The sequence below is a fragment of the Phyllostomus hastatus genome, unplaced genomic scaffold (assembly GCF_019186645.2).
Source record: "Phyllostomus hastatus isolate PE091 unplaced genomic scaffold, TTU_PhHast_1.1 phas_contig_196, whole genome shotgun sequence".
Classification (NCBI taxonomy): domain Eukaryota; kingdom Metazoa; phylum Chordata; class Mammalia; order Chiroptera; family Phyllostomidae; genus Phyllostomus; species Phyllostomus hastatus.
The window spans coordinates 38699168-38715866 of record NW_025333709.1 but is presented as its reverse complement, the minus strand read 5'-3'; the positions used below and the strand labels follow the sequence as shown (position 1 = coordinate 38715866).

The window sequence follows — 16699 nt, the reverse complement described above, 5'->3', positions numbered from 1 at the left end:
TGGATTGGATGGGAAACCATGTTCCCGGTTAGTCATCCATCACTCCTATATGTTCTGAGACAAAGATATTGTAAGCACAAGGAGCCAGATGAAAGTCAGTATTATCATACACTGATAAAACTGAGTTTGAGATAAGAACTTGGACTGAAAATCTAAAGTGGGGATTCTTTCTTTCTCTTCTGTGAATGGAATGTAAGTATTCCATTTCTGAAGGAGCCACTGGAGAAAAGTAATCTTTCCCCAAAACAAAGAATGGTAAATTCCTTCCTAGTGAGCATATCATATTACAGAGAAAAGCAAGGAAAAATGGGCAACCCACATGTGCAAAGGAGTTCACAATGAAAACAAGAGAAACCACTTTTCTTATTTTTTAGCCAAATAACCCCATCCCACATGGGATGTAGAATATCTACACCCCATGCAGTTAGTGTAGGCAAGGCCTAATAACAAGGAAAAGTGTGCACACATCCTACACAGATACTGAAATTAAAAGGCGATACCATATGATCTCACCTTTAATAGGAACATAAATCAACAAAGCAAACAAACAAGCAAAATATAACCAAAGACACTGAAATAGAGAACAGGCTGACAGTGACCAGAGGGGAGAGGGGAGGGAATTTCACGGGAAAAGGGGAAGGGTTTGCAGGAACAAGTATAAAGGACACATGGACAATAACAAAGGGGGGGTGAAAATGGGAGGGAGGTGGGGAGGGCTGGGGGGGAGGGCTGGGATGGGGGTAAAAGGCAGAAAACTGTATTTGAACAACAATTGAAAAGAAAATAAAAAAGAAAAGAAAAGAAAAGAGAAAGGAAAGAAAAGAAAACTGGAAAAAAAGGCAATATTGATCTTTTGTAAAGCCTTGAGGGTAATTTTTCCATAGTAGGTTGCTTCAATTTATTATAACCAAAAGATATATGATATTTTGATAATTTATTTAAATTCTGTTAGGTAAAACTGAAAATTGTTTCTCTACATGTGTATTCTGCATGCCTCCCCAAAATAACTGAAAACGAATTTGTATGGATCTATCTCTATCATTTTAACTTTGATGTGCTCATGTGGCTTTATCTCATAACTTATCATTATCTAACAATGGTATTACTTCTTAAGTGATTATTTTTTTACTTATTTTTCTTATCTTGGTCTACTTGGGTCATTTATTTTCATAAGTTTTCCCTTTGTATTTCCTTTATGTTTCTTTTAAGGGGCTCTTGCCATCTTAAGATACACATTGTCATTTATTTCCATCATATTTAAATAATTTCCTGAAAGCAGACTTTAACTTAGGAAATTTTCTCTGTTTCCATAGTAACCTACTAGCAACATCATTGTCATCTTGTCATATTGCTTCATAAAACATTTGATGTATTCCAATTGCTGAGATAAGTTCATACTCTTCATTTTTGTCATTCAAGGAACTCTATAATATGATATACCTATTTTTAAACTCTGGTCTTTCAAACTCAACTCGTATTTTATTTTTAACTGAATAATGAAAGTTATTATTCCTTAAATACAACTGGTGTTCTCCTACCATTGTATATTTGCTCTTCATAATGTTCATATAAAGTGGAATACCTTGACATTTAAAAATATGTCTTTAATGTCTCCCTAGGTTTAAATAAATCTACTTTGATTTCTACCTTTTTTTAAATGAACTCTTTTCTAAACTTCCCCAGATCTAAGTTTAAATCACACTTCTCTGTGGACATACAATGACTCTCTAGCCGTGCTGAGAGTGAGAGTCTCACTACTGAATTATTTCAATGTACTCACAGATGATTGAATTTTATTCTCTTCCTATGGCAGAGATCATATAATTATTAACAAGATCATTTCCATTTTTTCCTAGGAAATCAAATTAATTCTATTTTCCAGCCTCTTTTGCAAGTAGATGGGACCAAGTGCTTAAGTTCTAGGCAATGGAAAGTAAGCATAAATCGACACGAACTACCATCCAGAACAGTCCATTAGTAAAAAAGACAACTTATAATGAAATTCTTTTTGTCATGATTAAATGATTTTTTAAAAAGATTTTTCAAGTATTTATAAACATACTATTTTAAAATACATTATAAACATTTTGGGAAAAAGAAGAGGAGAAATCCCCCAAAACTCCCCTACAATCCCATGACCTGAATGCAGGCAATGTGAACACGTAAGTGTACTTCCTCCCAGTTGGTTTGTTTCACACAGCATTGTCTTGAGTGGTTGTAACTATAGTGTGCATACATCTCTGCATTCTTTTTCCTTTGTTTAGCACTGTATCATAATCATTTTTCTATGGTGCTGCATGCTATCAGCAACTATAAATTTTAATCTATTTTTAAGTATAGTTGGAATATAATTTTGTATTGGCTATATTAGTTTCAGATATACAGTATCATAATTCCACATTTTTATACTTTACATTGTGGTCACCACACTAATTCTAGTTATTATCTGTTGCTGAGTAAACTTATCACAATAATATTGATTAAACTCTCTGTCCCCTTTTCACTCAACCCCCTATTCACTCCCTTCTCGTAATCACTCCTTTAGTCTCTAAGTTTATTTTTGTTTTATTTTTTGTTTTGTTTTGTTTATAATCCACATATAAGTCAAATCATATAATATTCCTTTTATTTTCTTTCCTAGACTCTATTTAATGAAAAAGAAGCCACAATTTGGAAGATCATGGTACCCACTTCAAAAAAGAACTTCAGCCCCCTAGTGACCATGTCAGTCTCCAAGTTTATACTGATGTCTGTTGGGGAATAATGTAAAAAATGAATGCTTCCTTTATTAAGTGAGTAATATTATGGGGTGTAGATAAATCAACCTGAAAAAAGTACAATAGCCTTTCCTTATTTCTATATTCACTTCTACTACCCTAGTCCAAGACAACACTCTATCTTATCTCAGCTACAAAGTTGCCTAATAATTCCCTGCTGCTTCTACACTTATCATTCAAAATAATTTCTCTTCTTCAAGCCATAAATATTGATTTTTAAATGTAAATTTTATTATACCATATTTTTACTAAAGCTATAAAATGGGTTCTTATTTCACTGAGAAAATAATCCAAATTCCTAACCCTTGCTTAGAAAGAGTACTCATTAAACCAGAACTCTCTGGGCAAGGGACTCTGGGAAATTAAGTTCCCATGATTCCAGGATTCTAAGATTCTAGTCCTTAATTTTAGAGAAGGCAGAAAAATAATACAATTTAATTACAACACACAACAAAGTAGATTATCATGCAAAAAAGGATAATTATACTTCTTTCAATCAATACTACATAGCACTATAATAGGTACTGTAATCAACATATACATAAAGAATGCATATTGAAACAATACACAATATTCATAGCTTATATTTATTTTATTCCAAAAATATTCTATTTATTGCCTACATGTACTGGGTCTTTGTATTTGATGAGTTATCTTCAGGTACTTATTTTATTTATTACATATATTTATCTCTTCATGTGTGTATGTTTTGCATGAATACTAAATTGTGAGTGCTCAAAGATAAGTGGTTCAATTCAGATTTATAAATGGCTATATGTATGAATGATTAATTTCAAAATAAACTGTAATTCCTTAACCTAAATATGAAAACAATACATAACAAGCTAGAACAGATGGACAACAATGTTAGCTCAGCAGGATATTATTTATTGTTGGGCTTTACAGGAATCGAGAAATGAGCTTTCATGATGCTGTCATTGATATTTAAAATGCGTCAAGAAATGCAGGCCAAGTAGTGTAAGAAAGATTTATCTAACAACATTATAAAACATTAGCAAATTTGTTACTGGCAAAGTCATTTTTTCAGATTTCAGTTGCACACCAAATATTATCTTCACTAAAAACAGTGCTAAGAATCTTCAAAGAAGCACTAATGCAAGGATTGATATTTCAAATGAAAGTAATTTTTACCTCCAAATCAGTGCTCCTAATATATGTTTTCTTCTCTTGGATTATTTGAAAGTCACACAATCTTTAATCTATAATAATTTAATTCAGTGAACATCCATTGAGTTACTTATTAAGCATTAGGTATATAAAAATAATTCTGTACTTTTAAAGAACTCTATCTAGTAGTAATAATGGTGTCAAAAATATTGAGTCATTAGTATGTGCCAGGCAGAGTTTAAAGATGTAGATTATCATTTCTAAATCTCACCACAACTGAAAGAAGTAAGTACTATTTCTATCATCTCTGCACATACGAGGAAACTGTGGCAGTGCATCAGAGGAGGCTGGCCCAAAAAGAATATAAACTAAACTAGTAGATTAGATATAAATGTAGGGTGGGGATACTTAACATAAGTTTCTAATGGAACTGCTTTGAATCATCATTTCTTGTATACAAAATTATAAAATTTTTGTTATTTATTACTTTATGCACATCTTTCTGACTACAATTATGAGATGGATTACTGAGGAAAAAGAATAGGATCAGGGGGATTAAATTAGATTGTACTTAAATTTTCTAAATAAAATATAGTAAGAGTTTACTCTTTCCCAGGGGCAATAAGTAAGTAGAAAAGGGAATGCTAAAATACTAATTTGAAATGATAGGGCTTGAAAATATTCACATGGTGGATGAGAGAGAAAACATCTATGAATATTTAAAGTTACATTTGTATAGAGGATTATGCAGTTAAACAATAACAGTTCCTCATTCACCATTATTTGATAGATTATTGATGTTCCCATGTGTGAACTGCCATGGTACTGAGCAATGAGGGGTCTGATCTGCCTTTTAGACCACAAGAGAGGGAACAAAGCTGGTGGGAGGGGGACTGTTAAGATGAACACTTAATTTAGAGAGAGAAAACTATATAAAATCTCATTTGGATTACAGATGAATTTATTTTAAAACTTTTTTTAGCCATGGTGAATGGAGTATCGTATCTCTGTGTCTCTTCATTTCTCTGTCTCTCTACTCTCTATGTCTGTTTATCTCTTTGTCTCTCTGTCTCTCTTTCTCAACACTTTCTTTGTTTCGTTTTGTTTTGTTTCTTTCTGTAATAGGTCCTCTTAGTGTCGAGCCCACATCTTCCCAGCACACAGTGTTTCAATACTTGCCTGTGATATCCAGCTGAAATCCTCTGTGATTCTCCTCCAGGTGTATCTCCTTCCAGTCCACATGGATGGTCCAGAAATATCAGGGGATTAAAGGCCCTGGAAACAGTGGTCAACCAGTTGAAAGAAGGGAATTGGAGGATGAATAATCCAGTTTTCTTACTCACTGAAACTCAAGTCTAAAGCATACTCTAGACCATCTCCAGATGCCTAGAGCAATATTGATATACAATGGCCCACAGAGGTAACATATATATATAATTTTCTTTTTTATGTTCCTTTTTAATTTTTATTATTTTTTGCTTTTATCTTTATTATCTCTCATCTTACTATGTGCTAATCCTGATTTTATGACTCTTTCATAATTCATTCATCTTTAATCAGCCTTTTACATTTTCTAATATTTTGAGCCTAGAAATTTACCAGGAAGTAAAATATTTCATGTTTTTAAAATATAGAATTATATAATTGAATTCAAAATACTGTATAATTTCTTTTTTGACCCAAAATGTATTTTATAAGATGTTCCTAAATTACAAAATATGTAGAAATAGTTAATCTACTAACACTGACTTCAGACTATAGAATTTTGATGAAAAAATATGTTCTAAAAGTTACTACTGATCCTTGGCAATTTTAAAATGGAGTCAGTTGGTGAAAATGTCATACCTGTATTGGAGAAGAATATCTTCTCCAATTTTGGGTACAGAATTTATTTGTTAAATAATTGTGACAAAGATTCTCTTTAGATATATGGACCCATATCACCTCACTGCAGATTGGGACTCTTGAGCTCAAAAGGTCAAGGGATCAAATTCAAATTTTTACACATCAATTACTTCAAAAATAACCCAAGTAAGGAAATCTTTAGCTACTGGGAGCCTACTTACTTTACATACCCTACAAAACCTCATCCCACAGCTGTTACTCATTGATAAGATCCTCTCCCTCAGAGAATCCCCACCATGCTGCCCAGCAGGGTCACATAGACCCCTCAGCCCCTCTTAACCATCGCTCTCCTCTGAGGTTCCCTTGCTCTCCTGCCCTGGATGATGGCCCTCATGCTGTAAATCTCTGAACGGTCTCATGCTGTGAGGAGTTTCTCCCTTCAGCAAACCCCACCCAGCACCACACACTAAAGTTTGGGTGTGTGATCACCTCTACTGATAGCCTATTTTTTCTTGATCAGTGCTCATATGCCACAAACTCCTACTTTTATATATGTCCATAAACTCAAAGCTGTCCATTGTGTTCCTAAAATCTTCCAAAATTCAGTATTTTGCAAGATTTGTCTGCTTGTCATACTAACCCCTTCAGGGAAAATAGCTGAAATAGCCTATATTGTACTTCCTGTGAATTTATCAAATTCTCTTTATTTTTATTATATATGTGTATACATATACCTATGTGCATATTTATATTTATGTATGTTTATATGTTGTATACAAGTTATGTAAATAAGCATATAGCATATACTTGTATTATATATTATATATGTTGCATAGAAATAATGATTTTGCATGTTAGTACATATGTTTGAAAGTATTTACTATTAAAGTCTCATTGTGTTAGAAATTTTTAATGTTTTACTGTTACTGGGGCCAATTTACTGGGGCCAATTACAATGGCCCCATTTCCCCCTTTGTCCCTGAAAATTCCTCTTCTCTTCTTTCATCTACACTGTGACAACACACACAGACAGACACACACTGTTATTCAACCTGAGATGTTAAAATATTCACAACTGGTTCTGCTCTGGCTTTTTTCCTAGTTTTGAAAATATATTTATAAATGTTTAAATGAAAAGTACTGCACTGTCTTGAATAAATTAACCCCTTCATTTACCTTTCATACCTTTTATTTTATTACCTCCCCTTCTCCTTATTCTATGTTTAATATAGTTTCTAAAAATTGTCCTATACCTTGCCATTTTGAGGTTTAATTAAATAACCCACGTTAAAGCATATTGCTTTGAGCATGTATTAAAAATATATAACTACCCCCAAAAATGTCTAATTGTATATTAAGGCTGAGTAAATTAATGGTTAACAAATGATATACACCATCAAATCTCAGTATAAAATAAAAATCATTAATTACCACAAATATGATTTGTGTAAAGTGGCCATCAATAAAAGCTAATAAATTGTTTGTGTTTAATCTATATTCCAGGGTGATGTTTTGTTTTCTAATTTATAAGATGAAAAGGTTGAATGAGAGATTTCTGAAGACTATACCTAGCTTAATTGTAACATTGAACTTTGTATCCAAATGTTCTTAAAATAATTACTATTTTCTCTCTGAAGAAACTGGAATTTATAAATGTAAACATGACATGTAATTTGTACATGTGTATAAACATATACCTCTGAGAATCTTTCTCAATGAGAAAAATATTTTCTTACATTCCAAATTATTGTATAACATTCCAAATGAATAATATGACTTTTATATAATATTAGTAACTTACATTTAATAATTCTATGTATGCTAGCTGTATACAATAATGCTAATTTCTTGGAATCCAGAAGTGAAAATTCCACTTCTGTAGGCCAAAATCACATGGTCTTAAAAAAAGATTAAATAAAAATCTCCTGGTTCACCTGCACATGAACTGACAAGCAGTAAATTGACCATAAATGTACTGTTTTTGAATGAGCAGTATTGACAAAGGAACCACAGCCTGGCCTGTAAAAATCTATGATTCATTCATCCCTAAAGCAACTTGCTAGGCTTCCAAACCTGAGCAGTGGCATGTGGGGTACAGGCTGCACAGCCTTGTTGATGGGAAGGTTCCTCCACTGCAGTCTTCAGATGTGGCCATGGAAGATGAGGGGTGCAAAGACAGAAGACAGACTCACAGAGGAAAATTGGTAAGTGTGAACCTCCTTCTGAGTATAACCAAATACATTAACCAAGAAATCTTCTAGGAAAGAAAATAATCATGATCACTTCTCAAAGGATTACTTTGTTTTTTCATCTTCCCGTTTGCAAATGAGTTTCATTTGTTGTGAGTATATTTTCTATTGCAGCATTGTCTATTGAATGTGTTGGGAGGAGATGAATTTTTTTTTCCTTTTTATGGGACACTGGAGTAAGAGGAACCATATCTAGGCCTGATGGAGCAGTCCAGGCAGCTTCCCAGTATCATGGAATGAGACCCAGTGACAATTTCTAGACAGGACACGAGAATGAGGGAAGTATGGAAGGAGTGTGTGTACAGATGTTTGAGTGACCAAGTGGCTATCTCAACCAGTGCTAGAACTTTCCAGTGTCACCTGGGCTCAGCCCTTCTAAAACATTCAACTTCTCAGAATGCTTGCAAGTTGGCAGAATAACAAAATAGAAAGAGGTTAGGTCCCTAAAATTATAGAGACTCACAGTAGCGCAGAGAGCCTATCCAGATCTTTAGGAACATACAGATGGCCCACAGATGTATGAAAAAAATGCTCACCAGAGAGATACAAATTAAAACCACAATGAGATATCACCTTACTCCTGTCAGAATGGCTATCAGTAAATCAATAAGAAAGTGCTGGCAAGGATGTGGAGAAAAGGGAACCCTAGTGCACTGTTGGCAGGAATGCAGACTCACATAGCCACTGCAGAAAATACTATGGAATTTCTTCAAAATAAAAAAAGAACTGCATCTTGACTCAGAAATTCCACCACAGGGAATATTCCCTAAGAATCCCAAAACAATAATTCAAAAGAACTTTTGCACCCCTAAGTTCATAGCAGCACTATATACAATAGCCAAGTGTTGGAAACAGCCTAAGTGCCCATCAGTAATGAATGGATTAAAAAACCGTGGTACATTTACACAATGTAATACTATGCAGCAGAAAAAAAGAACTACCTTTTGCAACAGCATGGATGTAACTGGATACTATAGGCTAAGTGAAATACAGCAGTTGGTGAAAGACAAATACCATATTATCTCAGTTATAAGAGGAATCTAATGAACAAAATAAATCACCCAGCAAAGCAGAACCAGAGACATGGAAACAGAGAACAGACTGACAGATGGCAGAGGAAAGGTGGGGAATGGTGGAAAGAAGGGGAGGGATTAGTCAAAAAACATGCATGAATGACCCACAGACATGGACAATTGTATGTGGATGGACTGTGGGACTGGGGGTTGGGCTAGATGGAGAAAGGCAAAGAGGAGAAACATTTGGACAACTGTATGTAATAGAATAAGCAAGAATAAAAAATTTAAAAAATTAAGAAACATAAACCACTATCTTTTTAAACTATGCTATTTTGGCCTTTTGTTGTTCTTTTTTATGCTCATACACAATTGTAATTAACATGTTAAGTAACCACAAAAAGAATACTAGTAAGAATTTGATAGCATATAATTTAAATTTAGAAAAAATAAAACAAAATGTCAGAAAAATTAATTTAGGGATATTGCTTAAACAAATTTAAGCTATATGTTTTTGAAATCTTTGAGACTGGAATTATAATCCAACATTTCTGAGAATCTGCTCTAAAATTAGGATTTCATACTTTACTGAAATTTGCCTTATTGTTCAGACATAATGGAGTTTGTCTAACATTAAGGAACACACAACAATAAGGTCACAAAATTAAAGGGAACACTTGGTCAACAGAAGCATCTTTAACATCTATGTTTCACAGAAAGACTCGGACTCATTTTTTCAAGAAAAGTAACACTTTTCTTTGTACTGGACTCAAAATTTTTTTCCTTGATATTTATAAGAATGACTTTGTACACATAAAAGTTTTAAAAATAACATTCTATAGGCCAATAAGTTTTATACAAATATTTGTAGCTATAGAATTTAATTTTGATTAGCTATATATAATCAAATCCAGTCAAAATTAGATGATAGTAATTCTATGGAAAAGTAGATGCCTCAGCCATGTTGGTGCAAATTTTTCCCATCATAGTCTTTATTCAGTCACTCAAATGGCTATTAACTAAATTTAATACAAGTATTGTGCTCATGCCAGTAAGGAATGAGTAAAAAAGTAAACCTGGGAGATACCCATCATTATATCTTGTTGGTTTTTTAATTTATTTTTAATTCTCATGCAACTTCTAACAAACACATTACTCTAGATGATATAAGATTACAAATATCAAAACTTCTATTTCTTTCAAATATTGTTAAGAGTTAAATATATATACTAAATTTAAGAGACATGGAGGACTTTTATTTTATTCACATAGATAAGAAAAATTGATACAAATAAGAAACACCCCCATAAGCAACTTCTTGTTGGCAAAGGGTCACCACAGACATGATTTAGGGTAGTTTCTTTCTAGTTGACTTTGTCTTCCAGCCAAGCAGTGTTTCACATTTAGAAGTCCTTGGATTCGAATGGTTTGTTTGTTTTCTCACTATTTACATTTCCTATTATTAAGTATCCATTCAGTACTTTTCTAAGTAATAATTTATATTCTGATTTGCAATAAAACAGCTTCCTTTATTGTTATTGAAAGAAAAATATTATATAAAATGAATTTCTCATGGTGCTTTCACCAAACCACTGAATTAGAAAATCTGGTTGTATGGCTCTTTAGCATAAAATCTCATGACAGCAAGGACTTTCTCTTGTTCGTTGGTATATCCCCAACAGCTAGAATAAAGGGTGAATGTCATTTTAACTAGCTCATGTCTGAGAGCTAGTGATCTAAAAATTCAAAAGTGGAAAATAAGGGAAAGTGAATACCAATAGAAATTGAGTTCACATATTGCTGTTTTATTATGCTCTAACTCATTCACTTTGCATGTTCATATCTAAGTATTTGGAGAGAGGCTGTTTGGGCTGACTGAAGCTATATAGGTTACTTCACGCTTACTGTACTCTATTTCCAGAAGACCACTTTCCAAATACATGTAGGTTTAGGGCAAATAAAAACACATACATACACACCTACATGAATATCAAATATTAAATGAGGGAAACTTTCTATTTTAAAGATCTGTTAATGCAGTATAGAAACACAGCAGAAGGAAAGCATGGATAATTGTATAAAATGCTCTCTTCTGCTGTCTTGCTTAGCTGTGTTAGTTTAGTTGTGTTAATTAAATAGCATTATTATGAAATCTTATCAAAGGTAGTTTTTATTCTTTTTTGTCAGATAAAAATAGTGCACTTGAGAACTGCTGCTCCAAATCTTAATGACTCCATTTACAAGCAGAGAATGGCAGCTGATAGAATTGCTGTGCCCTCAGATGCCATAAAAGACCTTGATAAACACTAATAATATGAAGCTAGTTATGTTCTTTTCTTCTTCTTTTTAACTGCATGCCTCAGCTCTCTCTATAGCGGCTGGCTTTCTTAGCTGTGTGTTAGTGGGTGTCTCCTTGACCTGCTCCTAGGCTGAGAACTCTGTATGCAGAGGAGACAATGACACATCTAGTTAGCTTATGGAATGCTTTGCCATAGACAAGCAGCAGCCTTGGAAAACAGCAGATGGCATGGGTGGGCATTGTGCCATCTAATAATTAGGACCGGGTAGTCCTAGGGGAACAGTTATGTGCCCCTTAGACCTGGTACTAAATGGATCTATATCCTTCTCTATTCTCTTCTTTCCCACTGATGTGGTTGCCAATATGGCCATATGAGACCTGTGTGTGTGTGTGTGTGTGTGTGTTAAGATTTCAGTGGATTAAATAGCAACCAGAGTAAAAGAGTTTGGCCATTTATATACAACAAAGACTCATTTCACACCTATAGATTTTGAACTTGCAGTGGCTTATGATAACTCTTCTATTCAGACAAAAGTTGCATTTTTATTGACTATATATATATATATTGTCAATATATTGACTATATATATATATATATATTTAACATACAAAGGTAGATAAGCAGCTCTGAGGAAGCACAGATGGCCTCTGACAGGTCTCAGTGTGAGCAGTGCCATCTCTATTCTGAGAGCAGTACAGGTAGCTGCTGACAGTCTGTAAATAGGTATGAAGGTAATGGGAAAGGCAACAGTAACACTAAACACCTTTAGAAGATTCTTCACCTGGGGTCATATTATGCCACGAATTCCACAGCATAAAGGTGAGATCAACAGCAACTTTAGGTGTTGTGAATATATTAAGGTAACTTAGTTTTCCCTCAATTTTCTAAGCAACAAAACATTTTCAGAGACTACAAGGGAGGATTGGTTACATTTTTTCCCACCTTTTGTTTTAATGTTTTTTATCTCTTAATGATATTAAGAGATAAATAATGATATTGTGGTAGATTATTGTAAGATTAGTGCCCAATTATTCCATGCTTCCCTGTCACCATAGCTCTCTGAATCCCCTTCCACACTGATCCTGGGCTTGACCAGAGCAACAATAGAATATACAATGCGAGTGGAGTATTGAGTAATCACTTCTGCAAACTGAGGCTTGCCCTCTCCTCCTACATTTGGGAACATTGTAACTATCACTATGTGAAGAAGCCTGGGTAGTATGCTGGTGGTTGAGAGACTATGGAAAAAGCCTAGATTTCCTAGCTATATAAAACAGGGCCTACAAACCAGTCAAGTCCAGTCAACCCACCAGCTGACTGAACAGATGAGTGAGTCTAGGCAGATAGGAATGGCCCTGGTGACCAGCAAACACATGAAATGGTAATGAGTAAACACATCTTTATAAATATTTATTAATGAATGATAAAATCTACATAAATGTATATAGATTTATTCATCTACACAAATTTATTGATGATAAATGTTTTAAGATGTTGAATTTGGAGTGGATTGCTATATTACATTAGAATATTGACACATTTCTGAAAAAAAATAAAGCCTATAATACTCTAAGCATCTTAATGTTAGTCAGAATCAAAGGTAAAACCATTTTAGAAGTTAGTTCTGTAGCACAAAGCCCTTCAAAATTTTTGTGTATATGAGTCATGTTAGAAAGATTCTGATTCACTATCTGTAAAATAAGGCCTAAAATTATACATTTATCACAGTCTCGAGTGCTGCCTATAAGAAAACTCCAACATGCTTATCTTCCCATTTAGTGATGTGAAAATTGAGAATCAGGGGTTATGACAGTTTATGACCAACATTTTCTTGAACCTCTTAGAGTGTGTATGTATGTTGCTGTTATTCTACTATAAATAATATTCAATGTCTGTAGAAAGATATAATCTGAAAGTCCAGAGAGATATAACTATTAACATAAATCTGATATTTAAATTGTAAAACCTGTCAAAAATGGAAAACTGAATTGTCATTTATCTGAATAAAGCATTAAGATGAATGATTTATTTAAATGTTAGCCATTAAAATTACCATAAGTACATATTAACATTAAATAATTACATTATATTTAAAGATGCCAGTGATTTCTCAACCTATATGTGAAAATGAAAAACATTAATATGCTCAATGAATTTTGTCAAGGTTCAAATCCTCAATTGTATTACTCACATGTGATTTCTTGTGAAGCAATATTTATATGTATTTACATCACAAAATAGAGGTTTGGAAAATAAAATGGAATATAATTTTTAAAATGTATCCAAGATTTTCTGGTAATACTCTACACAGAGTAGAAGTAATATTATTGAGAATAAAGTTCCAGTTGAAGAATTTCCAGGAAACATGAAATAAGCAAAGAGGTAGAAAGGAAGAAAGAAAAGGTATATAGATTATGGATCCAATTGTTTTCTAAATCTTTTCTAGTTGAGGCACCAAGGAGGACATGGGGAAAAGTGACCAAAAAAGGGTATTTCCCATAACTAAGAAAATAGAGTTTGTCATCCAATTCTTTCTTAAATCTTAATAATGCCTTGATCTGTCTTTGGCCTGAATATGGGTTTTAATGCCTACATCTTTAAATTGTCGAGAAAACATTTTCTTTTCAGATCTACTTGGCCTGGAATTCCTGTGGCTCCTACATTTTTCTTCAATTGTCTTGATATCTAGCCAGGTTTTTTTTATGAGACCCTCTTCTTCCTAGGAAGAACAAATTTTAACAATCAACACTTTTTTTAAACTATTTTACTCAAATCCACACAATATTTAAGTACATTGTTTTGCTTCCCATATTATTGCAAGAGACAGTTCGGTTACCCTCCCCCACTACATATAGAGTCATTATTGTCTAGATTTCTATACCAGTCTCCCAGCACCTACCAGCCACTCTAAAAATCCATGTTCCGTTTTTCAGGTTAGCAGCCCTTGCATTTTAACTTCCCTCATTTGTAAGGTTTTGCATGGCTATTCCTGGCTTTGTATGAACAGAAAGCACTATTCCTGGTCAGTTTTTAAATTGGATCATCTCTTTTTTATTCTGACCAGACCTAATAGCCAAATAAATTTGAAATAATATGATTAAACAATATAAAACAGTTATAGTTTACACTATAATAATATTGTGAAATGTCAAAGTTGTTGCGTATTATTTAAAATCCTTCAAATTGATCTATGACACATTTATACAATGCAATACTATGCAGGAGAAAGAATGAACACCTACCCCTTGGGACAGCATGGGTGGAACTGGAGAGAACTATACTAAGTGAAATAAGCCAGGTGGTGCGGGGCAAATACCATATGATTTGACTTTTAAGTGGAACCTAATCAACAAAACAAACAAGCAAGCAAGATATAAAAAGAGACATTGAAATTAAGAACAATCTCACATAACCAGAGGAGAGGTAGGAGGGGATAATGAGAGGGAGGGGGGAAGGGTTTTCAGGAACAACTGTAAAGGACACATGGACAAAACCAAGGTGGGTGGAAGCAGGAGAAGGAGGTGGGAATGGCTGGGGTGGGGGGGAGGGGTGAGGGGTAAACACAGACAACTGTACCTGAACAGCAATAAAATAATTTTAAAAATTAAAAATCCTTCAAATTGAAAGGTGTATTGTGAGTTTCAAAATAAAGGCAAAAAATTCATCATCTTTAAAATTATTTAAAAATACATTTTATCTCCCAGTCCCCACTTCTTCCTCTGTCCCAGTGCCTCTTGCTCTCATTCTTCTAGAGCACATTTAGAGAGAAAAGTTCCACAAAACTCATTTTTGTAGGCACTGTCTGAAAGTAAAATAGGGCATGATTTAATTGCTTCCTTAGAAATTGTAATTCTATTCTGCTTTTACAAAATCAAATATAATAGTGTTATTTGTTAGATGAGGTTTGATGTCTTTTTCATTATTTAAAAATTAATAAACTGAATGGAGAATTTATGAAATAAAAATATTTACTTGTCTTCAAGACATATGCTTGTTAAATAAAAAGCATATCAATTATAAGATATGAACAGAAACTTTTAATGAATTTTGGTGTTATTTATCAATATAGACTTTTCTTAAAATATTTTATTTATTTATTTTTAGAGAGAGGGCAAGGAGAGAGAAACATAGGGAGAGAAACACTGATGGGTGGTTACCTCTTGCACGCCCCCAACTGGAGACTCAGCCCACATCCCAGGTATGTGCCCTGACTGGGAATAGAACCAGCAACACTTAGGTTTGCAGGCCACCATTCAATACAATGAGTCACACCAGCCAAGACTCAATATGGACATTTTAAAGAGGTAACGTAAGTTGTATGTGTTCAAATCAGGAATTAATAGTTACTTGGGCAAATAACTGCTTCCCCCAACAATCTGCTCATACTCTACTTTTTAAAATCCAGAAAGGCTGGAGGACAGCTAGGCTATGCTCAGGTGAATCCAGTGGGAGTCAGAACCATCAAAACCTCCACCATGACTGTGGGCAAATGCAGCAAGATGCTGCAGCACATCGACTACAGGATGAGGTGCACCCTGCAAGATGGTCCTATCTTCATTGGCACCTTTAAAGTTTTTGATAAGCATATGAATTTGATCCTATGTGACTGTGATGAATTCAAGAAGATTAAGTCAAAGAACTCAAAACAAGCAGAGAGAGAAGAGAAGAGAGTCCTTGGACTGGTGCTGCTTCAAGGGGAGAACCTGGTCTCAATGGCCGTAGAAGGACCTCCTCCCAAAGATATTGGCATTGCCTGAGTGACACTTGCTCAAGCTGCTGGGGACTCAGGGGTTGGCAGAGCTGCAAGCAGAGGAATCCTATGCTCCAGGCCCCAGAAGGACTTGCTGGGCCATTCGTGAGGTTTGTGGGTCATCCCAACAGTGATAACCCCACAAGGAAGAAGCACTTTTTTTGCAGCTGCTGCAGCTGCTGCCACTGCCAGTATTGCAGGGGCCCCAACCCAGTACCCACCAGGCCATGGGAGTCCTCCCTCAACTATAGGCAAAGGGGTACCACCCCCTCCAGGCATGATGGACCCACCTCCTGGTATGAGGCCTCCCATGGGTTCCCCCATGGGGATTCCCCCTGGATGAGGAACCTCTATAGGCATGCCCCCTCCAGTAACACGAGGGCCCACTCTCTGGGGAATGCACCCACTGAGGCCCTCACCTTGACTCTCCTCAGCTCCCTACCTGTTTTTCAAAAGACTGTACATATCTTTTTTATTTCCTTGTAGCCTGTGAAACAAATTTATAATAAACTCTTAATGGCCTCTTAATGGGACATTGTGAATGCAAAAAATAAAATCCAGGAAAAATTTTGGATTATTATAATAGCATATTAAATATTTTTCTGGATCAATTAATGAAGATCATGAACACATTTTT

General features: G+C 34.5%; 1 pseudogene; it reads left to right on the top strand.

Moving 5' to 3' along the window:
• Positions 1–15787: 15787 nt before the first annotated feature.
• On the top strand, positions 15788–16486 carry LOC123815632 (annotated as a pseudogene).
• Positions 16487–16699: the final 213 nt, after the last annotated feature.